The following is a 19,321-nucleotide window of genomic DNA, read 5'->3' on the forward strand; positions in this document are numbered from 1 at the left end:
TATTAGACAAGCTAATTATTCATGATTGAAAAGACATGAATATATGAATATAAGGTGAGATATATATATGAAAATCAGCTTGTCTTAGGGTTGGGCTTGATATCTCCTCAAACTTATGTGGACATTCTCAGTCCATATGCTAGCAGTCAGCCATGTTAACTCCAGTCCTGAGGTAGCTGCTACATGCTTAAACAGGATGGGTAGCCAGACAAAGTGTATCTTTTGTACAAAAAGAACAACCCCCCAAAAACGTTGGTCTTTGAAAGGGAAGCAGGGGTTAAAATTAGTAAAATATTCTCAGTTGCAAACAGAAAAAGAAAATCCATATTTTCATGTAATGCATGCTGAAGGGGAAAATATGGATGAGTCTAAATGAAGTTAGTATATTTTTTCTATTATTATTCACGCAACAATTATATGCATAAACTTTATAAAAGTAAATTATCTTAAAATTTGACGATGGGCCCTTTGCCAATGGTTACCAGCACTCATCCTTTACAAGAAGACGACTTTAGCTTCCATTCGCTATGCGCTTAATGGGCTAATGGGCATTTACAAACGATGAACGGTATACAATTATCGACTTTGGTAAAGGTCAATATGCCGGTATTGTTTTGCTGACCTCAGAAAAGTGATATCGACCGATTACTTCTGAGGTCAGCAAATAACATATTGATCTCGACCAAAGTTGATAATTGCTTTATTATATAAAGCAATTATTGCTTTATTATTATATTGATGCCATGCGTTTATCCCAAGACCAGACATGTAGACTATATCATGCAAATTGAAAACAACTAAATATTTCATTAATATCACAACAATGATATGACCCGACTTTCCGTCGACGTTCTTTGTCGTCACGATTGTGTGGCTGGTTGCAACATTAGATAACAATGGGGTAGGGGACTCGGTCGATATTAATTTTCTGGGACCAGAAAAGAACATATATTGTCAGCGGCCAAAGTCGATAATTGTATATTGACAACAAACAAATGGTTGCGCGCAGGAAGATGTAAAGAATAAGGCTCGATAACTCGACAGCATCTCAAATTTCGACCTCATGAAAGCATAGCGATCGATAGCTATTTTTGATGGTGATTACACCACCATTTAACTCGAAGCCTTAGGAAACGCAACGTAATGATTGCTTCTTCAATTCAATTCAATTTATTAAACCTTTAAGCCCTACGGCTCATCAGAATATAAAACAGTGACAATATAAAGTTATATCTAATCAACTACCATGACTACATGACTCTTCAGAAGTACAATTATAGCCTTAAACTCACAGAAGTTGGGTCGCCGCATGAAGTGAAGACGTCATAGCACAATTACACATAATCCAATTTGGTTTGATTACAAGTATGTGGCTAATCAAGAATTTGCTTTAATTTATAGGAACATCACAATTACAAATACTGATACTTGAAGTGTTTGAAACCAGTAAAATGTCAATAAGCGAAGGGCACGAGCTAATATGTCGGGTCATCCCTTTCTGAAGAATTTTCAATATATTTCAAACGACTATTATGTCTAGATTGGCATTTTATTGACGCTAAAAACGGGACTGGAATACGTCGATATGGGTTATACATGGCCCATACATGTACGTCAATTCCGGAAAGTTCTGTAAAACGTTACAAGAGTTTGTAAGTCCAAGACTTACAATACTTTCGAGAATACAGCCCTAGTCCAAGTTACAAATCCATGTAAATTGTTCCAAATTGTTGTAAGTAATAATGTTTCCAAAATAAAGCCCCTGTAGTCCAATGACAGCACTTTGACTTCTTCGGCGAGGACGATAACGTGTTCGTTCATTCGACCTATGAAAGCTGATTAACATGTATTTGCACAGCCATACAATATCAAGTATATTGACTTTGAAAATCCGTTGTTATTTGTATCTATCTTTTTTGTTGTTGTGTGTGTGTCATTATTACTTTTTCAAAATCTAATCTTCTTTTCGTGGTGGAGGCTTATTGTGCCTCCTCCTAAAACAGACTATAATCCAAACCTAACCGTCCGCACTGAAAGTAGGTGACCTCTTCATCGTTATGTAAATCAGGTGAGCGTTTTGGTGAGAGGTGCTCAGATAGGATCAAGGTCAGTAGAATGGGGAGAAGGACGTCTCATGCCATATTGCTGCTACTGCCAAGTGCAGGCGGAAAATATAGCACTGAAACCGGCAGAAGTATCTCGTAAGTTCCGTGCAAATAACAGAAAATGTATTGTAGGATTTCGTAGTTTTGCATTGACGATAATTTTCCCGAAAAGTTGCACTCTAGGCATAATGACAATGGGGACATCTAACTGACGTGAAGGATACTTTCTCTTAGCTTTCCCTCATTGTCTTTTGGGCACCCTTTGGTTTCTGATTCCATTGTTTAATTTTTAAGTTTAATTGCGATTAGTTAAAGATATTGTCACCCTTCGCCCAAAATTCTTATTTACTGCCTTAGATACCTTCTTTGGGGTAATAAATACATCTTTAGTGTTCAGTGACTAAATTGATTAGTATTAACACGTCATATAGGGACTTGGGGGTAAATACGGAAAAATCTGCCTCCCAACATTCTCTTTTACCTGAGTACCCACGATCACCGTTTCAGTGGCTATTTATGACATCATAAGGTACTCCCAAATCCTGCCACCGATTTTCCGTAAAAGTCGTAGTGAAGATTTTCGAGGGTCTTTTTTCGTTGTTTTCATTCAGCACAAAGATAGATGCATTATTAAATAATAAGATGCAGGAAAAAAGTCATTTTCGGTATCTGGATGATAATAAAGGGTTACAATGTCCTTAATAATTATAACGCTAAGGATACTGACATTGTTTCATGTATGTGAATTTATTCCTTTGATTTCAGTAACTGTAAGTGCCGTTTAAGAAGATATCAGAAGCCTCCTACTCAGAGACACGTTTCGTGTTCGACATATACAGCCCCACACCTATGTCAAGATTTCTTCCAATGCCGACGTTTGTCTGCTCTTCAATTGGCAGGGACGACATTTAGTAGTTATGTTAGTTTTTGGTTGTAACATTCTGCTCCAAAACGTATATCAAATTAAGAGTTGAATGAAATGAGCTTTTTTTATCTATGAAACTTCTCATGGAAATTAAAACCATACTTAGCGTCCGCCCTGCATGTTGCTGGTTTGCTTCTTTTGGTAATTGTATGTTATCATGTCACGTTAGATTTGAACCTCTCAATTTACAGAAATAATATATGTGTAAAAATGATAAAGCGAATGTTTTAAAATTACCATTTATTTATTTTTAAGAAGAGAAATATTTTCTATTTGTCAGTGAAAATATGTGTGTGGGTAAATCTGCAACTTGATTCCTCGCTGTGAACTTGAAGATGTACTTATTCATTTTAAATGATGTTGACTCCCGGGAAGGAAAGACATTGCAACTCTATTATGTAACTTGCATATAGAAAACTTTTGATTACATTTATCGTGTGTTCAGTCGAAAAAGAGGAAGAGATGTAAATCTACACTAGAAAATGTAAATAAAACGTATGAAACCTTTATGTATTACGTCATGCAACGGGCAAAATGTGCCCCTGTTACTGCAGAATTGCCCAACATGTACTGTAACGATATTTTAACAATCATGTATATGGCACTGTGGCTGTGAATAAACTTCCTCTGGTTCTAGGTGTTTTCATTGCTGGGCGGGAATCGAATATATGTTATCTGTAAAAGATTTAAACCACGGGGAGGGGTAATTTAATATTGCAGTACTAGTAGTAAAATGTAGATTTTTCTTGCGTATATGATAGATGGCTACAAAGATTTCTCAGGATTGGGATCATTTATATGCCGTAAAGGACTTACATTACAAAACAGAAATGTCAAGAAATAGCATCCATTGTTATTCGTGCTTGGTGTCATCAGTGAACACCGAGAACCAGAGTTGATTTTAAGTAAATGTGAAATATAGATTCAAGTACGCTGATTTTTGCGTAACCTTTTCAGTTTTGAATTTGGCAAAGACTTGGATAATCTTGTAAGCCTCCCTTGTCTTTGTCTCCCCCGATTCCCATGCTTTGTAAATGTAAATTTTCATCCACAATTACTCACTGTATGATATGTATTTTCTGAAATGAAAAATATCGATTGGCAAAACATCCAGGAATCTTACTGACGTGAAGACATTTTGGGCACTGTTCGCTTTGGAGTGCAAACATCATCAAGACGACATAGTACAAGGTGTGCTTACATGCGCGTTTGCTTACAGCAGATTATATATATTTTTTTGAAATTGTTACAACCTCTGAATTTGGACGGAAATGTTTTTGATGGAATTCGATGAAACAAGACACTTATGTTAACTTCGACAAAATGTCGCCAAATAGTTTTTGTTGAAAATTAATTTTGTCTATTATCAGTTCTTGAGAGTCTTTTAAATGTTACAATCCTGAACTATTTTTCGTAAATCAAAGGTTTCCGTCTTTTAGTAACAATGATCAAAATGCATAAAATTTTCGACTTGTTTTAATTTTTAAGACGCATTGTCTTCTGTTTGTATGATTTAAAATATTCATTTAGAGTGCAAAATGTGATATTTTCATTTTTGTATAAAATTAATGCTGTAAATAATTCATTTTGAGAAAAATAAATTTGCAAATATTTTACTTTGTTCAAAGCTTGCAAAATTATTTTCATTTTCCCTAACTCAGCTCGAACCCTCCTTCCCCTGTTTACTGTACTGTCGTCTAACCTATGGCGCCACATCCTCGACTTATTATGCATTGGTCGCAGGACACTCTTGTCGCGGTTTAAATTACTTATTTTGATTATTTTTGCAAAAGGTTATTTGCTGGGACCTAGATGCCCCAGGTTTCGAACCCAAGACTTGCTGGGTCAGAGTCGCGCGTGCTATCCACTCCTCCACGTGTCCCCACCACCCCCCACTGGTAGACTTTTCTTTTATAGTAACTAAAGGGAATTTTTGAAAAGAAATTTGTCATATTCCAAGTACCCGAATCGACCTCTACCCTTAGAGTTCCATCGATTAAAAAAAAACGCTAACACCATTTTGCATATAATTGTTGAATATTTTATTTGGAGCAAAATAAACTACCATTGATGTATTCTCACATTTAAGAAAGATTTTTTTAAAATATTCTAAGTTATTCCAAGTTTTGAATAACCAGATCTAAATCAAAAATATTGAAATATCTACATAAAGACTCGCTTAAGTTTGACTTGATAAATAAAATATCTAATGATCTACTTGGCAAATGTTTGTTCCCAGATAAAAATGACAATCAGAATTTTCAATTTCATCTTAAACAAAAACAACGGCAGATATGTAGCTGTCTCACCCCAAACCATCCCCGTAAAAAATTAAAGAAACTCTGATATGATAAACTACTATTTTAAAAGTCACAAAAAATCCAAATTGCCATGAATTTCAAAATGTGACACCCTTTCCAAGAAAAGTTTCTGCCATTGTTTTTGTTTCATTGCAATCATAAGGTGGTGTAAATTAATTTCACAATTAATACGACATAAAATTCCGACAGTTGGAACTTGGAAGAAAAAAAAAATTCTTAATGTTTTGCAAGAAATGATCACAAGCAGTTTGTGAAATAAATTTCAAAATTTAACAGCAACCAATACGTTCAAGTACTCTACAAGATATACACTTCAACGGGGAATGCAAAAATAATCCCCTAGAGACATGATGGGGAAAAAAATTCATTTAATTGCAGCATGTGTAATTATCAAACCTAGGCAAAATGGAGGGACAAATCATGGTGTTACTTATAACTCCTTGCATTTATATTTAAAGTCGAAATTTTGTAACAAACGTTTTGTAACTTTCTGAACATGAATAATGTTCTCATAAAAAAAAAAACATCATTCCTGCGTCTGCTGCTCGATATACCAATACTGAAGATGCTGCTAAGATAGAGTTGTTCAGCAGCAGAGTTTTGAAAATAGGACACTGGATAACATAACTGTTCCATTCATCTTTATGCAAATTAATGTCACAAATGCATGCCAAGTCATAATAATCAAATAAAAGAAAAATATTACACATACTAGTCACCTTCACTTTAGAAAATTGATAATATCAAGATTACAATACAGATGAGCAAATTAAGACAACAAAAAACCGTTTAAAATATTCACGATTGTTTAATGCACAGTCTAATCGGTAGACTTGGATTAGCCAAATCAATTTTCAACTACGTGTAATTAACGCAAATTGGGTCTTAAATATGTGGACTTTATATACTCCATTACCGAGACAAAATGATCGAGTGTGGTTTGTAACAAGACGGCAAGTTTCCAAGCTTCAAAAGGTGATACAGATACGAGTTTAAAGCAACTAGATTTTGAGCCACCCTCGCTATGGAGATAAAGACTTGTGAATTTCACACGTGGCGATAGTATAATAGAAATTTGGAATCCCAAACGGGGTTTTCAGATCATAGTTTTCGAAACGGGTTTGGGACAAAGACTTAAAGCCAAGGGAAAATTGCTGAAATTTCCAGATTTTTTTTTTTGCTTTGCATTGCATGCCTTCAAAATTAAGTGTTTGATTCCAGGAACTCGTAAAAAATATTGTAAATGCCAAGTTCCGAGTGACGAGTGAAATGCCCGCTATTTAAAAAATAAAAAAATCTGAAATTTTAAAAACGTTTGATAGAATTTTGCCAACTAAGCATTAAACTATTAAAATGGATTGGATTCATCATGTATTATTTATAAGATCAATAACGTAAGACTGCTTCAGAATGATTTATTTCTCTTCAAAGAATTTTAAAGGACTCGAAAAAGTAACATAAACGTGCGAAATTAAGTGAAAGGGGTTTTCAAGATGCTTTTTTTCTGTTGATGAAAAGGTCAAACTGAGCTTCAATTTTTCTGGGCTAGAAAAATAAGTTTTCCGTCTTTTTAGCACTACATTTGCAGTGAAATAAACATTAAGCAAAACTTGCTGCCTTGCTGAATAATACCGCACGTAGTTTCACAAACGTCACTAAGGCAAACTCAGACTTTAAATTGTAGTAAAACATGTTTAAAGGCATAAGGGGCGGTTTTATTCTTTGGCGAAATAAAACAAGTCTTGTTATTAATGACTAGACAATGTTAAATATGCTTCGTTTTGTCTTTTTGCAAATGGCTTTAAATTAGGGAGGTAAAAATCATGATAAATTGCTTTGGACAGAGCGTTTTGATTAGGCTAGGTGATATTAACATCAGTCATACGTGAGAAATATCAAATTTACCTTCAAACATTACTTGCAAATGACGCTAGCAATTTGCCCCCTATGCCTTGAAAATGGCTGCTTTCGTGATCAGCAACGCAGAAAGCAGAGCAACTATAAATCTCTTACTTCAGTGTATCGAAATATTACATATTATGGTACTATTTCACAAAATTCATGCCAAAATTCGAAATGGAAGTATATCACTAAACCTTTATCCTTTTCTTAAAATTTCAATTGTGAATATTTTGTAGTACATAATTATGATACAAACTTATAAAGGAACACTTAATTTTAAAATCAAAATTTTTAAGAGCCACTCAACAAACTTTTCCCCAACTTGGCTATTTCGCATGTAAAACTTTACTGTCACCTCTGATTCTACCGATGTATTTTAAAATTCTTGTAGTTAAAACATGAGGCACAACCGCAATTTTTACTGTCATGAGGTACGTGATGAAATAAAGGAGACATGGAGGACACAAAATGTCACGAGGGGAAAATATTGATCGATGGCAAAACCCAAGGTAGAATAACATCAAACCTGTTGCATCAAAGATAAATTTCGACAAATACCTAAACATATTGTCTTACAACGTTTCGTTGAATCTGTTAAACCTAAAATATCCATATACTTGGTATCCTGACCGCCTAGCATCCACACCCTGGTCACTTAGAACTGAAGAAGAAGTGACATCTCTTCCAAGGGTTTAGGTTTCAAATGGCCCATCGGGGTAGGAGACAGGAAGGGCTAGGTGACCATCCTTTTTATTTATCAATGACCATAATTTGACAGACAAAATTTGATAAGCTATGTACTTAAATAGAAATGCACAACAAGCTTTGGTTTCCCACATATTAAAAACACTACATTAAATTAATTAAATAAACCTTCATACCCTTGCACACCCCCAAAGTAAAATGGCATTATGTAGGTCACTGGCTTCCCTTATATGGTATACTGTATGCTGCAATCTGAGCAGTTTTTGCCAGGTTTGACAAATCAAACCGTACTAAAGCGCCATCTACAGGGGAACAGCAATGATCTTCTCTGCTGCAATCGGTAGCATGACAGATAGTGTGTGTGTGTTTTATCTTCAGCACCACAAAAATAATGAAATTCGAACTGGCATACATACAAATAAGGTAATAGATTAATAAATTAATAAGAATAACACCAACAAAAATACGTTATCTTAGATACAGTTTCAAATACGAGCATAATCTCTGCTTACGATCTGCTGTCATTTTTTATCTCTTATCATATGTATTCAAAAACTGTGTAAAACGCCATGAAAACACTACATCAGTCTGCCATAATTTAAAAATGCAATGTTTAAAAAAAATAAACCCATTTTAGAATAGAACTGAATAGACGGAAAGTAAATAGATAAACTATCAAAAAACAAAATTCCTTCTGATTACATGAACATAATCAATGTTTGTCTGTCTACTCGAGACGTATACAACATAGGTCTAATATACTCCTAATCTTTGTCTGCGCCTGGGTCATTTTTCTTATATCATTATGTAAGTGCTAATCACTGTGACAGTGTCTTAATTCAGTTATGTTCAATAATGCAAACTGTCTAAAACATCTTTTAATATTTTGGCTATCCTTATCGATGATCGATCACTTTTTGTGATAGAGTTTTGCGCATAACAATATGTCGTACAAGTATTATTTTGCCAAGCCCGCATGCATATTTGTGGTTGCGTTTCACAACTATGACAATGGTGGCTGCTTTCATATTTGATTTTTATGAATGTTTAGATCTAAGTCTGCAAATAATTGTCCCCAACTAATCTACAAAGATATAATACCAGTGACTTGGTGATATGTATTTAAAAAAATGGGTAACAATTATATAGGGCCTACTGGAAAACAGCAATATAAGAACAACCTACCCAGGCTGCTCTTATATTCGTGCGTCAGTTTTCCAAAGTAAATTTAACAGACAGATGCTCCCAGCTATGTTAAAATTTCTCTTGGGATAAAGGCATAAAAAATTCATAATTTTAGATACACTGTGGGGTCTGCTTTGTTCGAATGCATTAGTTGGGTCAATACACATCCAGCAATGTGGCAGGTGTTGCGAGGTTAAATGAAGTACTGCGCAGAATCCAATATACTTATTTATTTTTCATGCAAAACGAAAGTAGGTTATCAGTTCAACTGAGACAAAACACCTGCCCCTAAAACTAGAATTTCCTCACTGACTGTAAAGTCTAAGCCGTTTGCCGTGGAGTAATAATGTCAAGGGGAGGGGCAGCACCAGCAGCTGGCGGAGGTGGAGGATCCGCTTTTCAGAGTGGCATGAACACTTTCACAAGTTGTAACAAAGCGGGATCAATTCCTCATTTCAACAGGCACCTTGCAAAACACCCGAATGACTTCAATGCTTTGTGGTATCGTGGTACAGCCCACGCCATCATTGGACAGTCTGCAGAGGCGTTGAGGGATTTCAGGCAGGCAGAACGCGTGAGTTCCGGCGCAGAAAAAGAGGCCGTGGCGGCTTTATTACAGGGACTGCAGGGCAATGAAACAAATGGCCGTCAAATTCTACAAAGAGCAGTGCAAAGGTACCCTGATAGTGGCCTTCTCTGGCAGGAGTATGGGGACCACATGTGGAGAGAAAAAAACTCTTCTGAAGCCAAAAGAGCCCATCAAAACGTCATTGCACTCAACTACCCATTCGCATATTATTCCCATTGTCAAATGGGAGAAATATACCTAAGAGAGGGCAATAAGCAAGATGCAGCGCGCCAATTTGAAACGGCCATTACAAAGTGTCCTACTCTCACGATTGCCCACCTGAATTTGGGAGAGGTGTTGGAAGAGGAAGGCAAGACGCAGGCTGCCTCCCGTCATTTTGAGCGGGCAAAAACGTTAAATTCAGTTTTATTTGAAAACTGGGAAAAGGGGCGCCGCGGAAATGCAAGTTATTCGGGACGTGGGAGAGGTGGAGCAGGAGGTGGGAGAGGGGGTGGAGGCAATGACAATGGCAGTGGAAGTGATGATGATGATGATTTTGACCCCAAGGCTGAAAGCGATCCGACATGGAATTACAAATATAATGGAGAAAAAATCTACAAAATCGACGACCAATGTTACATGAGAGATAAGGCCGGCCACGGTGATTCGTATTGGAAAGTGTTTAAACACTACAAAAGCAAGCTCGTGTTATCCCACGCCGTGAAAAAGAATGGAAAGCGCATCAACAAGCACGAGTCCAACGAAGGGCTAACCATCTGGAAGAATGACCTTGTTGGGTACACCCGGAAGAATAGACCTTAAATGACTCGTACACCATCCACGGGTCCCAATCAGCGTCTTTGCATGAAGTTCAAATATTTTTGACTTTCAAATTTAATCAGTGAAGGGATGGTTTTGGACAGATCGTAGTAACGACTCATTTGACCATAACAACCAGGTTCTTGATGGACAAGTTATAGTTCAAGGTGACCCGTGAGTGAAGCGGAACACGTAGTAAACACGTGACATTATAATGCTATGAACGTGATTAATCGGACTGCTCTTTTATCAATGTAGGACAAATACCTTTTTCGTGCATTCATGCCTGCATAGTTTTTTAGTTGCCATGTATTTTACTAAACTGATCAAATTGCTTGGCAAAAAATGTTTCTTCCAAATTCATGATTTGTAGCCTTCTTCTAATAATTTTAATGCTTGCCGGTGATAAACTGATAACGCTCGAGATAGCTCTGGAGTATAAGGAAACATGGACATTAATTTGTAAAATGTGTTGTTATGTTTGTGTGGTAGCTGAACTTCAGTTTACACTAACATATCTGTATATCAATGTAGTATTAATTTAACTGAATGAACCGTTGCCCAAAATGCATATCGTATTACAAGTAGGTAGTCTCGTTATAATGTGGACTTTTGGACAATTTTCTTTGAAATGGCCACCCACAGGATTTCAAGATCATTTGTAAACGCATTTTATTATGGCCTTTTTGGGTCAAAAAGTGTCAACTTCAGTTATATAAGCTTGACATCTTGCAAACTGGTGCTTGTAGGTGCATTTGAATTTTTTGTGAGGTTTTTTTTTCTTTTTATTTAAATAAAGTTGTGACTGGCGCTATCAATTTTATAAATGTATGTAACACCATGCATCTGTTGAGCTGTTATTCCATGCCAACCAGTATTGATATTGCTACCTTGTGTTTAATGAAAACGAAAGAAACGAAAAAAAAACATTTCCCCTTTCGACAATATATAGAATTATATGTACAAAAAACGTTATTATAGGGGGCGACACTCGGACATCGTGCAGCTTTTATGTTGAGACTTGTTACATATAATTTGACATTGCGCAACATTGCTTTTTGTTTCTCAGACTTTTCAAGCAATCTTAAAAATGGCGATTAAATGTAGTCTTAGCCCATATTTTTGTCATTCTTTGCTTTGTCAGTGAACTTGAGCTTTAAACCCATACCAAGAAACGTTCAGGTATGAAATAGAGATGAAAAAAAAATCGGTAAAAATCAACATGACATCAAATTATATTCAGTACTTCGTTTGTTAGTAACGATGTACATTTATATGCAATTGCAACAAAATGTACGCTATTTTAATACTTATGCTATTGCTTTGGTTTTTGCGAACTCACCCTTTCACGAGCGTTAAGCAAAATTGGAACAAAGCGTTTTCAAAAATTACCTGCCTTGACAGCTCTGATGTGCGAACGTCAAGCTTTGTTATTATTTAAAGTAACTGACAGTCTTGCAGTCTATATTATTTTCTCCAAGGTTAAGAAAAGCATCACTGTTTGATACACTGGGGTCTGCTTTGTTCGATTGCGTGAGTTGAGACATATAAACCCACCATTATGTTTTAGTGGATGGCCAGGTAGTCACGCTCGGTTGTTACCTTCATTGGCTAAAAATTATTGTCGTAAAATCGCTATGATTTTAAAGTATCGTGCATAAAATAAAACCCACATAAAACTACCTAAGACTGTCATACTATAAATAGTTGTTGAGGTTGCTTATCGTATTACCAGTTTACTTTGCAGAATAAAGTCCTACGTAAAATGAACTGCTGAAAAATTTAGATCAAATTTGTCGCGCATCTTTTCAAGAAATAAGCTGAAACATGTCATATTATATTTTCAATATCGTTTGCCAGCAAATAATATACTATATCATCTCTATAATTGGAAGATCATTTATGCCAAGAAGAAAAAGAAATAACAACAACAAACAACAATAAAAACAACAATAAACGTCAACTTTATTAGGAGTAATATTTCACATTCTTTCTTCAACAGAAATCAATTATAATCATTTAAAGACCTCAGTAAATAAGTTAATCTTCAATGATGCCCGTTGTGTTTGTCCAACCAACGATTATCAAATAGCATAATTCAAACAATGCAAGCCATTGCAGAAATGATATAATTTTGACATTTTTTAATTTTATTTCTTATCATCTGAGACATACCTTTGCACTGGGTCTTCAAAAGGAAGCACAAAACTGCTGAGTCATAATATTCGGTATTCAGTATAATGGTTTATATGCCCAGTCACGAAATATCAAGTATGTTGACTTTGAAAATGCGTATTTACTTTTATTTATTTATTTTGTTGTGTGTGTGTCATTATAACTTTATCAAACCCTAATCATCTTTCGCTGAGATGCAAACTTATTGTGCCTTCTCAAAGAACAGACAAAAATTCAAACCGAAGCGTCCACGCGGAAAGTAGGTGACCTAGTCATCATTATGTAAATCAGGTAAGAGTTTTGTTGAGCGGTGCTCAGATAGGACCAAGGTCAGCAGAAGATGGAGAAGAAGGATGTCCCATGCCACATAACTTCTACTGCCACATGTAGGCAGAAAAGATGGCACTGAAACCGACAGCAGTTTCTCGTAAGTTCCGTACAGATTAGAAAATGTATTGAAGGATTTCGTAGTTTTGCCTTGACGATAATTTCCCAAAATGGTGCACTCTAGGCATAATGATGACCATGGGGACATCTAACTAACGTGAAGGATACTTTCTCTTAGCTTTCCCTTAGTGCCTTTTGGGCAACCTTTTGTTTCTGATGCCATTAGCGATCCACGAGGGCTCAATATGAATATATTTGTATAATCTTAAAGTTTAATTGCGATTAGTTAAGGATATTGTAACCCTTCACTCAAGACTTCTTGTTTGCTATCTTAGATACATTCTTTTGGGTAATAAATAAATCTTCAGTGTTCAGTGACTAAATTCTTTACCATTTACACGTCATAATTGCGATTTTGGGGTAAAAACTGAAAAATCTGTCTCTTAAAATTCTGTTTTACCTGAGCAGCCACGATCATCGTTTCAACCCAGATATAATGACATCATTAAGTACTCCAAAATTCTCCCAGTGATTTTTCCAAAAAGTCCTAGTTCAGATTTTATCGTTGATAATTATATATAAAGCAAAACAATGCTTTGGTTAATGAAAATCTGTAATTAGGGGCTCATAACTTCATAACAAATATATTTAAACCAAAATGACGGCACGGTATTGTAGCTTATACTCTTCTGGTCAACTCTGTCAATTTTGGTGATAAAATCTTGCTCAGGGATGAAGTCACGCCCCATACCGATTGCTAAGCTCAAAAAGGAAAGATGTTAAATTGACGATTAAAGCCTAGAGTTGCCTATGCTTATACATTGCAACGCAAAAAGTATAAACACTGATTTTTCATATTTTCAAGAGTTTTTTATTGTTTTTATTTAACACAAAAATAAATGCGTTATTAAATAATTAGATGCAGGAAAAACTCATTCTCGGTATGATAAAGGGTAACAATCTCTTTAATTATAACGCCAAGTATACTAACACGAATTACTGTAATGATCATGTTCCGTTTTATCGGATCTTTAGACGTTGTTTCACGTATGTGAATTTATTCATTTGGTTTCAGTAACTGCAAGTGCCGTTTAAGAAGATATCAGAAGCCTACTACTCAAAGACACGTTTCGTGTTCGACATATACAACCCCACAACTATGTCAAGATTGCTTCCAATGCCGACGTTTGTCTGCTCTTCAATTGGCAGGGACGACATTTAGTAGTTATGTTAGTTTTTAGTTGTAACATTCTGTTCCAAAACGTATATCAAATTAAGAGTTGAATGAAATGAGCTTTTTTTATCTATGAAACTTCTCATAGAAATTAAAACCATACTAAGCGTCCGCCCTGTATGTTGCTGGTTTGCTTCTTTTGGTAATTGTATATTATCATGTCACGTTAGATTTGAACCTCTCAATTTACAGAAATAATATCTGTGTAAAAATGATAAAGCGAATGTTTTAAAATTACCATTTATTTATTTTCAAGAAGAGAAATATTTTCTATTTGTCAGTGAAAATATGTGTGTGGGCAAATCTGCAACTTGACTCCTCGCTATGAACTTGAAGATGTACTTATTTTAAATGATGTTGACTTCCGGGAAGGAAAGACATTGCAACTCCATTATGTAACTTGCATATAGAAAACTTTTAATTACATTTATCGTGTGTTCAGTCGAAAAAGAGGAAGAGATGTAAATCTACACTAGAAAATGTAAATAAAACGTATGAAACCTTATATATTACGTCATGCAGCGGGCAAAATGTGCCCCTGTTACTGCAGAATTGCCCACATGTACTAAACGATATTTTAACAATTATGAATATGGCACTGTGGCTGTAAATAAACTTCCTCTGGTTCTCGGTGTTTTCATTGCTGGGCGGGAATCGAATATATGTTATCTGTAAAATAGTTAAACCACAGGGAAGGGTAATTTAATATTGCAGTACTAGGAGTAAAATGGAGATTTTTCTTGCGTATATGATAGTTGGCTACAAAGATTTCTCAGGATTGGGATCATTTATATGCCGTTTAGGACTTACATTACAAAACAGAAATGTCAAAAAACGAAAACGGGAAATAGAATCCATTGTTATTCGTGCTTAGTTTCATCACTGAACACCGAGAACCAGACTTGATTTTAAGTGAATGTGAAATATAGATTCAAGTACGCTGATTTTTGCGTAACCTTTTCAGTTTTGTTTGTATATTATTCTGAATTTGGCAAAGACTTGGATAATATTGTAAGCCTCCCTTGTCTTTATGTCTCTCCCGATTCCCATGCTTTGTAAATGTAAATTTTCATCCACAATTACTCACTGTATGATATGTATTTTCGGAAATGAAAAAATATTGATTGGCAAAACATTATTTTTAAGACGCATTGTCTTCTGTTCGTATGATTTAAAATATTTATTTAGAGTGCAAAATGTGATATTTTCATTTTTGTATAAACTTAATGCTGTAAATAATTCATCTTGAGAAAAATAAATTCGCAAATGTTTTACTTTGTTCAAAGCTTGCAAAATTATTTTAATTTTCCCTAACTCAGCTCGAACCCTTCTTCTCTTGTGTACTGTACTGTCGTCTTACCTATTGCGCCACATCCTCGACTTCTCTTCCAAAGGTTGCAGGACACTCTTGTCGCGGTTTAAACTACTTATTTTTATTTTTATTCTTTTTTTGCAAAAGGCAATTTGCTGGGACCTAGATGCCCCAGGTTTCGAACCCAAGTCTTGCTGGGTCCGAGTCGCGCGTGCTATCCACTCCTCCAAGCGTCCCCACCCACCCACCCCTGGTAGACTTTTCTTTTTATAGTAACTAAAGGGAATTTTTGAAAAGGAATTTATTATATTCCCGAATATTATTAAGTACCCGAATCGACCTCTACCCTTAGAGTTCCACCGAGAAAAAGAAAACGCTAAGTCATTTTGCATATAATTGTTGAATATTTTATTTGGAGCAAAATAAACTACCATTGATGTATTCTCACATTTGATAAACTTTTTTTTAATATTCTAAGTTATTTTAAGTTTTGAATAACCAGATATCTAAAACAAAAATATTGATACATGTATCTGCATAAAGACTCGCTTAAGTTTGACTTGATAAATAAAATATGATTTACTTGGCTAATGTTTGATCCCAGATAAAAATAACAATAAGAATTTTCAATTTATTATTAAACAAAAACAACGGCAGTAGCTGTCTCAACCCACACCATCGCTGGAAAAAACGAAAGAAACTCTGATATGATAAATTACTATTTTAAAAGTCACAAAAAATCCAAATTGCCAAGAATTTCAAAATGTGACAACCTTTCCAAATAACAAGTTTCTGCCATTGTTTTTGTTTCGTTTTAATCATGACGTGCTGTGAATTAATTTCACATTTAATACGACATAAAATTCCGACAGTTATTACTTGGAAGAAAAAAAAAACATTTTTACTGTTTTGCAAGAAATTGTCACAAGCAGTTTGTGAAAAAAATTGAACATTTAACAGCAACCAATACGTTCAAATACTCTACAAGAGATACACTTTAACGGGGAATGTAACAATAATCCCTAGAGACATTATTGAAAAAAATCATTAAATTGCAGCATGTGTAATTATCAAACCTGGGCAAACTGGAGGGACAAATCATGGTGTTACTTATAACACCATGCATTTATATTTTAAGTCGAAATTTTGTAACAAATGTTTTTTATCTTTCTGAACATGAATAATGTTCTCATAAAAGAACAAACATCATTTTTGCATCTGCTGCTCGGTATACCAGTGCTTAAGATGCTACTGAGATAGAATTGAAAGGCAGCAGAGTTTTCAAAATAGGACACTGGATCACATGACTGTTCCCTTCATCTTTATGCAAATTAATGCCACAGATGCAAGTCATAATAAATAATTACAATACATATTTGAAAAAAAATTATTACACATACTACTCATGTTAACTTTTAAAAAATTGGTAATATCAAGATTACAATCCAAATGAGCAAATTAAGAAAACAAAAACCGTTTAAAATACCCACGTTTATTTAATGCACAGTTTAATCGGTAGACTTGGATTAGCCAAATCAGTCTCAACTACATGTAATAATCGCAAATCCAACATAAATGTGTGGACTTTATATACTCCATTACTCAAACAAAATGATCAAGTGTGGTCCGTAAAAATGACACTTTTCACTCAACAAGACAGCAAGTTTCCAAGCTTCAAAAGGTGATACAGATACGAGTTTAAAGCAACGACATTTTGAGTCACCCTCGCTTTGGAGATAAGACTTGTGAATTTCACATGTGGCGATAGAATAATAGAAATTTGGAACCCCAGACGGGGTTTTCAGATCGTAGTTGACGAAACGGTTTTGGGACAAAGACCTAAAGGAAAAAGTGCTGAAATTTCCAGATTTTTTGCTTTGGTCTAACCTGCATTGCATGCCTTCAAAATTAAGTGTTTGATTCCAGGAGCTCGTGAAAATATTGTAAATGCCAAGTTCCGAGTGACGAGTGAAATGCCCGCTATTTAGAAAATACAAAAATCTGAAATTTTAAAACGCTTGATAGAATTTTGTCAACTATTAAACTATTAAAAATGGATTGGATTCATCATGTATTATTTATTAAGATCAATAACGTAAGACTGCTTCAGAATGATTTATTTCTCTTCAAAGCATTTTAAAAGACTCGAAAAAGTAACATAAACGTGCGAAATTCAATGAAAAGAGTTTTCAAGGTGCTTTTTTTCTGTTGATGAAAAGGTCAAACTGAGCTTCAGTTTTCCTGGGCTAGAAAAATCAGTTTTCCGTTTTTTTTAGCACTACATTTGCAGTGAAATAAACATTAAGCAACAACTTGCTGCCTTGCTGAGTAATACCGCACGTAGTTTCACAAACGTCACTAAGGCAAACCCAGACTTTAAATTATAGTAAAACATGTTTGAAGGCATAAGGGGCGGTTTTATTCTTTGGCAAAATAACACAAATCTTGTTATTAATGATTACGCAGTGTTAAATAGGCTTCGTTTTGTCTTTTTACAAAAGGCTTAAAATTTTGGAAGTACAAAATCATGATAAATTGCTTTGGACAGAGCGTTTTGATTAGGCTAGGTGATATTCACATTTATCAATAGCTAGAAATATCAAATTTACCTTCAAATATTACTTGCAAATGGCGCTAGCAATTTGCCCCCTATGCCTTGAAAATGGCTGCTTTCGTGATCAGCCACGCAGAAAGCAGTGCAACTATAAATCATATACTTCAGTGTATCGAAATATTACATATTATAGTACTATTTCACAAAATTCATGCCAAAATTCGATATGGAAGTATATCACTAAACCTTTATCCTTTTCTTAAAATTTCAATTGTGGATATTTTGTAGTACATAATTATGACACAATCTTATTAAAAGCAATTAATTTCAAAATCCAATTTTATAAGAGCCGCTCCACAGAATTTTCCCCAATTGGACTATTTTGCATGTAAAACTTTACTGTCACCTCTGATTCTACCGATGTATTTTTAAATTCTTGTAGTTAAAAACATGAGGCACAACCGCAATTTTCACTGTCATGAGGTACGTGATGAAATAATGGAGGCATGGAGGACACAAAATGCCACGAAGGGAAAATATTGATGGATGGCAAAACCCAGTGTGGAACATCATCAAACCCATTTATAATTGCATCAACGATAAATTTCGACAAATACCTAAACCCATTGTCTTACAACGTTTTGTTGAATCAGTTAAACCTGAAATATCCATATACTTGGTATCCTGACCGTCTAGCATCCACACCCTGGTCACTCAGAAGTGAAGAAGAAGTGACATCTCTTCCAAGGGTCTAGGTTTCAAATGACCCATCGGGGTAGTAGGCAGGAAGGGCTAGGTGACCATCCTTTTTATTTATCAATGACCATAATTTGACAGACAAAATTTGATAAACAATGTACTAAAATAGTGATGCACAACAAGCTTTTGTTTCCCACATATTAAAAAACTCTACAGTAAATTAATTAAATAAAGCTTCATACCCTTACACACCCCCAAAGTAAAATGGTAGTATGTAGGTCACTGGCTTTCCTTATATGGTATAATGTATGCTGCAATCTGAGCAGTTTTTGCCAGGTTTGACAAACCAAACCGTACTATAGCTCCATCTACAGGGGAACAGCAATGATCCTCTCTGCTGCAATCGGTAGCTTAGCAGATAGTGTGTGTG

At 35.1% G+C, this 19,321-nt stretch overlaps 2 long non-coding RNA genes across 2 annotated transcripts; both read left to right on the forward strand.

Annotated features, from left to right (window-relative positions):
• Positions 1-1,705: 1,705 nt before the first annotated feature.
• On the forward strand, positions 1,706-4,646 carry LOC112042127 (uncharacterized). Its single transcript, XR_002886431.2, has 2 exons — positions 1,706-2,201; positions 2,871-4,646. It is a non-coding gene; the product is annotated as an uncharacterized LOC112042127 (long non-coding RNA).
• An 8,218-nt stretch (positions 4,647-12,864) lies between these two features.
• LOC147762962 (uncharacterized) lies at positions 12,865-15,459 on the forward strand. The gene is made up of 2 exons (XR_015333558.1): positions 12,865-13,132; positions 14,168-15,459. It is a non-coding gene; the product is annotated as an uncharacterized LOC147762962 (long non-coding RNA).
• Positions 15,460-19,321: the final 3,862 nt, after the last annotated feature.

Source organism: Lingula anatina, chromosome 3 (genome assembly GCF_051362555.1).
Source record: "Lingula anatina isolate TDL-2025a chromosome 3, LinAna3.0, whole genome shotgun sequence".
NCBI classification, from domain to species: domain Eukaryota; kingdom Metazoa; phylum Brachiopoda; class Lingulata; order Lingulida; family Lingulidae; genus Lingula; species Lingula anatina.